Source organism: Ovis canadensis, chromosome 20 (genome assembly GCF_042477335.2).
Source record: "Ovis canadensis isolate MfBH-ARS-UI-01 breed Bighorn chromosome 20, ARS-UI_OviCan_v2, whole genome shotgun sequence".
Taxonomy (NCBI): domain Eukaryota; kingdom Metazoa; phylum Chordata; class Mammalia; order Artiodactyla; family Bovidae; genus Ovis; species Ovis canadensis.
In genome coordinates this window covers 43,877,408-43,886,432 of record NC_091264.1, presented here as the reverse complement: position 1 = coordinate 43,886,432, position 9,025 = coordinate 43,877,408, and the positions used below count along the sequence as shown (strand labels likewise).

The following is a 9,025-nucleotide window of genomic DNA, read 5'->3' as shown; positions in this document are numbered from 1 at the left end:
ACATTAAGCTTCCCCCAAATACTTTGCCCCTTTACTAGTACATTCTCTAGTCACTTAATAGAGTGTGTCCTCTGTAACATCACAGGAAGTGTGGTTAGATGATAAATTCTCTGTTGGTACATTATAAATCCATTCTAACATTCCTAACTCTGAGCCATGTTACACTTTATTATTCTGTCAAGGCAACTATAGCAATGCTATCATATTCACTGTACATCAGTTCAGTTCAGCTGCTCAGTCGTGTCCGACTCTTTGCAACCCCACGAACCACAGCACACCAGGCCTCCCTGTCTGTCATCAACACTTGGAGTCCACCTAAACCCATGTCCATTGAGTCGGTGATGCCATCCAACCATCTCATCCTCTGTCATCCCCTTCTCCTCCTGACCTCAATCTTTCCCAACATCAGAGTCTTTTCAAATGAGTCAGCTCTTCTCATCAGGTGGCCAAAGTATTGGAATTTTAGCTTCAACATCAGTCCTACCAATGAACATATAAATTTATAAAAGTTTTATACTACATCCCTGAAGTATTAATATATTAGAACTGAATCCAGCATTCCTTTCAAGAAGTTGAATTCCTAAGTACTACAAAAGTGTTCTAATGTCTATAAACTTTTCCATACCCAGATTTGTATTCTGTTTCTCCTCTAAGAGAGGTTACTGATAGTACATGTTAGCCAGATACAGTAGATTTTAGAATACTCTATTTTCTCTTATAGTCGGGATCATAGTTATTGCTCTGGAATTGTTGAGTAAGGACAATGAGAGACCATGAGAAGGTCTGAAGCATCTTGCAAGGAACAAGTTTACATGATCTCTGACAAGTGGAGTTTTCTCTCCTCTAACAAGAGGGAAGAGACTGCTTTTATCAGTTTTAGAGGTTCAGAGAAGTCTGAATGGAAGTTCATGTTTTTGAGGTGCAGTTGTACACAGATCCACCATCTTAGGTGTAAAGTTATGGCTTCATCCCTTTCAGAGTCCTGACTTTAATATAAACAGTCTGTTGAGATGTGCATTTTTTCTTGTTTGCAGTCCTGTCAGTCTTATAATCAAGTCCTGGGTCTGATTTTCAACACTCTTTCCTATGTAGGATATGAAAATCTCTTTAAGTGCTTCCATGGAAGTTTACTTGCTTTTATAGCTTTCCCTAGTTATGGTTCTCAAAGTTGCTCCCTGGACCTGCTTCATTATCATCAACTAGGACTTTATTAGAAATGCCAATTCTTGGGCCTTACTCCAAACCTAAGGAATCATAAACTCTGGATGTGGGGCCCAGACATCTGTGTTTTAGCCAACAGTTTGAGAACCATAGCCTTAGGCTATAATTGGCTGACTGACTGGAACATACTACTCTTTGTGTGTGTGTGTGTGTGTGTTTTTCCAAGGCTTCCAAGATAGTCAATGAAAGCCAGCAATGTTGACAATTATCTAAGTATCATTACCCTCATATCTTTCAAAGGCTCGATATACTCCAATGTTCCCTTCTATCTGTATGCCAAACCACAACATGTAAGACTATTAGTAATAGCAATGTTAGAGCATGTTGAGTTACCACTATTCCATTTACCCCTATCAGTGGAAGGCTTGTCACAACTTGACTAGTGAGTGACTTATTGCCTGAATACTCTTCTAAGAGTCTGCTTTAAAATACTGCTTTCAGACCAATTCCATTTAGGTCCTCCAGAAGGCAGAGCTTGAGAATAGAAATTAGATTCAAGCAACTAACTTCAAGAATAATGAGTGAAGGACAGGAAAATTGAGACAGGTAAGAAAAATAGACAATATTAGGGCATATTAGTCAATGTGTGCAACGGAAGATCAGTTCTCCCAGGACCTCCTGGAAAACATAAGATTTTTTCACATGAAGGAAGGCTTGCTGGAACACTTATCCACTTGCTACCATTCTCCCTTGTTTGAAAGTTTCCTCTTGGGTCATTAAATCTCTTGCATTTGGGGGCAGCACTTGTCTTTGTGCCAATTAAACTCCCACAGTGTTATACAAGGCCTTGGGGCCAACCGGGAAGGCATATGCAGCATGCTTGAGCTAAGACACTGTCAGGGTAGATGAGATGAATCTGAGTTCACACAGAATTGTCCCCTAAAGTTCTGCTGAAGTCAGAGATGGGCTGTGCATTGAGATATACTTCACGAGAGGCATCTATTTTAGAAGGTGAGATGTAAATATTGTATTCTACATTTGTAGCCACATTAATTGGGATGCATTGGCTCTCCACAGAATCTCCTCTAGATGCTGTCTCAGAAGCAGAGGAGATGAGCTAAAAGAAAAGCACAGACAAAATTGATGTTTGTGAGAAGACAATCTAAACAGAAATAAATATAAAGAGAATTCTTGTGGTGTTTTGCATAGTGAATATGAACTAAACTAAGACTCTCTCCTCCTACCCAAGAATCTTTTGAGAATATTTGATCCAGAACAGGGCAGGGGATACCTCTTCCAATGATTTGTAATTAGACAAGAGCTTAGACAAATGCACGGAAACACAAATGTATTAGATAGAAATATAAATAGATATATACATACAGAGAGTATCTTTTATTTATTTTTTATTTTTTTATTTTTTATTTTTTTTTTAGAGAGTATCTTTTAAAAGACAAGGAAAACCAGGAAAAGTAGAACAATCTAGATTTATACAAGGAACACAAGCCAAACGTTACTGGAAGTAGATAAAAGTCATAGGATGGAATAGGAGGTATTTTGATTTTGGAGATGGGAAAATCATCAACTCAGAGTTTTTAAAACATTAACTTGTTTCTTCTACTAAATATTGAACTCAGATTCATAATCAAAGTGGTAACATATTAACTCTAGTTTGCAAAAGTTTACAAAAATAAAGGAACAATGGCACAGAAAAAAGAATAGAGGCTCAGAGGGTATATATGGATTTTCAAAAATGGATATCATTTTAAAGAAAAAAAGCTAAGTAAAATAAAAATATGAGATATGAAGGGTCTTGTGCATTTTAATTCCTTTCAAAATATTTGTGTTTGTGAGTTCTTGTAGATTACTATCCCGTAAGAGATACTAATGAGAACTATTGATTGAGAGAACTTCAAATAAACCTACTTCTAGTATTTCGATAAAATCAAATGTGACTCAAGATAGGTGGGTAAGAGTAGGGTGGATAGATAGAAAACAATAGGACCAGAATATTCAGGAAATATCTCCGAGCAGCTGTGTAAAAGTAAAAACATATACTGATGTAAAAAGCTGCATGATATTCTGTTGTTGAAACTATATTAGACTGAGATTAAGAATTCACCCCTATGAATTCATATAATAGATTGTAAATATCAGGGCATATCATAATGTTTCTTAGAATCTTGGCTTGAGTGGTCCATTTGACACAATGTATTATTTTTGAAAAGAAAGTGAAAATATTAGTCACTCAGTGGTGTTTGATTCTTTGTGACCCCCATGGACTGTAGCCTGCCAGGCTCCTCTATCCATGGAATTCTCCAGGCAAGAATATTGGAGTATGTTGCCATGCCCTTCTCCAGGGGTCTTCCAACCCAGGGATTGAACTTGGGTCTTCTGCCTTGCTGGCAGATTCTTTACCGTATGATTTTAAATGTTTTCAACACGTTTCATTTCCATGCATTTGATTTCCTCTAGTTCACATTTTCATTTTAAAAATTATTTTAAAGTGATAAAAATATATAGCACAATTGCTGACAAAATATAGGAAGATGACTCAGACATATTTCATCACCTGATACATTTTTGTATGTGTGAGGATTAAATAAGATAAGCCGCTGATCAAATTATCAAGTTACATGGTAAGAACTCAGTCAAGCAGAGCTTTGTTGCTGCTACTGCTTAACAATGTCTGTTTAGTTTATGGATCTCTGATTAAAATTTATTTCTATCCATTGATTATATGTATATTTTCTTAAGCCTATGTTTGTGAAATGATTTGGTATATAAGGAATAAATTATGAATAAAGTGATAGATACAGTGCCTGAAATTTGCCATGAGAATTGTGATAATTTAATTTGTGTGCTTAGTTGCTCAGTCATGTCTGACTCTTTGTGACCCCATGGACTGTAGCCTCCCTGGCTCCTCTGTCCATGTGGACTCTCTAGGCGAAAATACTGGAGTGGGTTGTCATGCCCTCTTCCAGGGGATCTTCCCAACCCAGGGATCAAACCCAAGTCTCCTGCAGTACTGGCAGATTCTGTACCAGTTAAGCCACCAGGGAAGTAACTGTTTTGGAAAAGGAATACTTTTATTTAAATGTTGGCATAAGTAATACTTTATCAAACATTGATTTGGATGAGAGAATGGAGTCCAAGATTTTACATTTCTTGAAGGACTGGCAGCTAAGGGGAGTCACTGAAAGGCATAGACTTGTAAAAATCTATTTCAAATCTTTAACTTTGATTATTTTCCTTCTGTATGTCTTGTTGGGAGACTCTCTTGGCAAAAGCTTATTGTAAATGAAAATACTTAGAAATGTAAAAAGTATATCAAGCGTTAAGTGTATTAACGTTGAAGAGCTGACAGATTTTGTTATGCTACACAAATAGGAAAACTGGTAGGGAACAGAAAAGCGTGAAGGTGAAGGAAAAGAATACAGAATCTTTAAAAATTAACAAAAGAAAAAGGGAGAAAGAAGGAAAAGGCACAAAGGCCCGTCATCTTTGTTTAGGATGTTAAGAAAATACCACCAGTGATTGAGTGGAAAGAATATTTCCCCAAACCTTCTTTTAATCTGCTGGAAAGATAAATAATAGATAGTACATATTTCAAATTTGTTTTGTAACCTCAGGTTTTATGGGAAGAAAAGCATATTAAAAACTGATATGTCTGTACTGCAATATAAAGATAGATTATAAGTAATGAGAAGTGGATCAAATTACTTTTCAATGTAGATATATGACATTTCTTTTTTCTAAATGATATAACTTATATTCTCTGTAAAACTTTGCTTCCATATTTTGATGTTTTGCTGTTGCAACAATCAACTGAAAAGTATCATCATCAGGATTATGATATGTAATAAACACTGAGCAGTTACTATGGGCCAGGAACTCTCTTCACATTGCTTTATTTTTTTGGCACATCCCACACATGGCATATGGAGTCTTAGTTCCCTGACCAGGCATGGAACCCACACCCTGCCTTGGGAGGGCAGAGTCTTAACCACTGGATGACCAGGGAAGTCCCCATATTTAGTTTCTCCAACAGGCATTGGGAGGTTCTATGATTCCTCCACCTCCCCTCCATTTTTCAAAAAAGAATCTAAAGAAATAAATAAGAACAGTAAGTTTAAATAACTTCCTTAGATCACATATCATAAAGTGTCTGAGGAATAATTCAAGCTCAAAAATCAAGAGAGATAGTGGAAAGGTGGAATGAAGAAGAGAAAAGGAAGATGAAGAGAGAGGAATGAAGACTGAGGGATGGGAGAAAGGTATTCAGACAAATTGAGATACAAAAACATAGAAATGAGAACAAAAGGAAAAAAGAAAAAGAGAATGTTATTGAACAGTAATTTATATAAAAATCCATGCAGAAAATGTAATAAATGTGTAGTCTTTGAGAGCAAGGATAAAATAATCTCATAATACTTAGCAAAGATATTTTGAGTAGAAGGTGTTCAGTATTTATTTATGTAATATTTATAATATAAAGTTCTAATCAGATACAAAATATGAACAAGTTGGGAAAGAAAAATAGAGAAAATAAAGTATGGGTATGAATGATTAAAACAGATTACTAAATTTTGTATTTTTTTAAATATAGAAGGGGAAAATCTCACCCTTGAGCCCCTGAGTAGAAAGTAATCGAATAATTCATACTGCCCTTCTCCCTGTCTCTGTGCAGGCCTTTGAGCAACTACTTTTGAACCATTGCCTGAAAAGACAATTGCTCCAGAATCTATGTTCACAGTTTGTAATGACAGCCATAGTGATTTCATCCTCCTGGGCTTCTCTGACAAGCCATATTTGGAGAAGACACTTTTCTGGGTGATTCTCATCTTTTATTGCTTGACTATTACAGGAAATTTGGTCATAATTCTTATCTCCTTGAAGGATCCAAAACTCCACAGCCCAATGTATTACTTTCTTTCCAACCTATCTCTGCTAGATCTCTGTTTTACCAGCAGCTGTGTTCCACAGATGTTGGTTAATTTCTGGGGTCCAGAGAAGACCATCAGCTACACTGGCTGTGCCATTCAACTCTATGTCTTCCTGTGGCTTGGGGCCACTGAATGTATCCTTCTTGTCATCATGGCTGTGGACCGCTGTGTGGCAGTGTGTCATCCACTGCAATATACCACTATCATGCACCCAAAACTTTGTCTACAGCTGGCTGTCTTAGCATGGGGGACTGGCCTGATTCAGTCTCTGATTCAGTCTCCTGCTACCCTCCGGTTACCCTTCTGCTCCCACCAGAGGGTGGATGACATAGTGTGTGAAGTTCCAGCCCTCATTCAGGTCTCCAGTGCAGACACCATCTATAATGAAATCCAGATGTCCATAGCCAGTATTATTCTCCTGGTGCTGCCCTTGATTATTATCCTTTGCTCTTACATTGCTATTGCTAAAGCTGTGCTGAGAATAAAGTTAACTTCAGGCAAGAAGAAAGCATTTGGCACCTGCTCGTCTCATCTTCTTGTAGTGTCCCTCTTCTATGGCACTGTCACAGCTGTTTATCTTCAACCCAAGAGTCGCTATGCTCATGAACAGGGCAAGTTTCTCACCCTTTTCTACACTGTTGTAACCCCGACTCTTAACCCGCTCATCTACACTCTAAGGAACAAGGAGGTAAAGGAAGCACTAATAAGACTAGGGAGGAGGACCTGGGATATTTGGAATAACTAAAAATGTTGGACTTTTGCTTAACCTGAGAAGAGAGAATGACCTTGTTCTCTCTGGGTCTTCAAAAAATCTGAAGATATACCTCCCAACCTTAAAGTAGTAAAGAGCTGCATTTTGTTCAAGCTGAGATCCTTATTTGCTTCATGATTTAGGCACAGTATGTGGTAGAAATGAATTTATTTATTAGTCATATTAAAGAGCACATAATGTAGTTGAATTGGGGCAACAAAAGAATCACAAGGTTGCAAAATAAAAGACCAAGTAAAATGTCTCATGCCTTTACATTTATTTCTTTTTGCTTTGGTCTATTTTCCTCCAAACCCAACCACTACTTTCATCTAACCATCTAGTCCCAACAAGGCTCCTAACATTTTCAGAGATTGTTTAATAAACACTCAGGAAATCTAATCAGTGGTTCTTGGTTCCGAGTTACTTCTGCCTCCTTGCCTCAGTCTGTCCTTTGTCTATGTATAACGTACCTAGAAATCCCCAGTGCCAAAGTATTTGCCAAGCAGAGGTCAGTACTTATTGTTCCCAGTACTGCTGCTGCTCTACAACCCGGTGTGTCCAAGTCTCTTAGTCTGAGCCCCAATAGTATGGGCCACCAATTATGGGAATAGACTTCTTCTTTCTTCATTCTGAATCTCTGTCATAATTTTTGTCAGATCCAATTCTTATTCATTCATCTCAGAGATATTTATTGATTTTTAAAATTAGGCTTCTATTTTGTACTAGATCCTGGGTATATAATGCTAGATAAGATAGAAAAATTCATGAATGTCATGGAACTTACTGTCCAATGGTATGAAGAGATATTAAGCAAAGTATTTTTAATTTATCAGCTTAATATAGAGAGACTTGCTCTTCATCTTCTGCCTACATCTGATCACTATGCCACGTGCCTTTTGAATATTATCCACCAAAATGTATTTATTGATGCTTTTTTAGCTACTGTTTATAAGTGTTCACTACTCTATTTTATTTCACTGAAATCCAGGTATAAATTGTTGATTCTCCTGTAAGATTGTCTAATCAAATATGCCTCCTATCTGTTTATGCCTAATTCATGATAGATGGAATTAGTATTAGGCTGTATTCCATCCCATTTTCCTGTACTGATAAACTGTACCACTACTTTCTGATTTGGAGATTTCATATCAAAATTTTTTAAAAACTTAAATTCTTATTTGCAAACTTAAAAAGTGATTGCTGCTCAAACCAACAGTAAACTGGTTAGAAATAACATAATATTTCTCACTGTTGATAAGAGAACAATGGTTATATAATAATTTTGTTATCTTTTCACTCAATTCAAAGATTAAAAGGAGTAAATGGAAAGAAATCTAAAAGGACAGAAGTTGTTTTGTGATATTTTGCTTTAAGATTGTACAGCTGGAGCAGCTCTAGGAGTGATGAGATTTATGATGTGGACATAATAATGAGTTCCTGAGACTGAGAAGTAGTATCTACCTTGGAGAGGGAAACAGGGATGCTGGCATATTCGAAAGTTCATCTTACTTTTGACACAGGCTGAAATGATACCAAGGCCTTTAGTAAGAGGAAAGCTGTGCATCTGATGCCAAAATGTAAATGCATGTGGAGAGAGGCCATGATACCAGTAAATGATAGCAGTAAGAGGGAAGATATACAGTCCTCAGACTTTACAATTCATAAGATTCACATGCTATACTTGCTAAAAATTAAAGTACTTGTGTTTCATACTCAGAATTTCTGATTCAGCGCATCTGATTGTCCCCTGGGATGGACGTTTTGAATAACACCATGAGTGATTCTGATGCAAGCTGTCTAGGACCAACTGTGGGAAGTTCCAGTCTAGATCGTTGCTCAGCCAAAATGACATGAGTTTCAAATGAACCCATGTATTTTAAAAATAGGAGCAAAGGGAAGAATGGTCTAGAAATAGAATAAAACCAATAGCTCAAATCCCGCTTTCTGAAGAAGTGAGGGTGGGATTATTTTCTCATCAGGGAGATGTGGTTGAAATATTGTCTTCAAGAGAGGGTCTCAATTCAGTTAACCTAGGAGGTACAGAAAATGTTAAGTAAATTATTTGAGGATATAGGTGAATTATTAATTATGGGACAGGAGATCCCAGTGGTACCTTGGAAGGTTTTAGGAAAGATAAGGGCAGGTATGTGGGAAAGGAAAGGGATTC

At 37.0% G+C, this 9,025-nt stretch overlaps 1 pseudogene; it reads left to right on the top strand.

The window, feature by feature from the left end:
• The first annotated feature begins 5,907 nt into the window (after positions 1 to 5,907).
• Positions 5,908 to 8,256, top strand: LOC138425174 (olfactory receptor 2H2-like; annotated as a pseudogene).
• Positions 8,257 to 9,025: the final 769 nt, after the last annotated feature.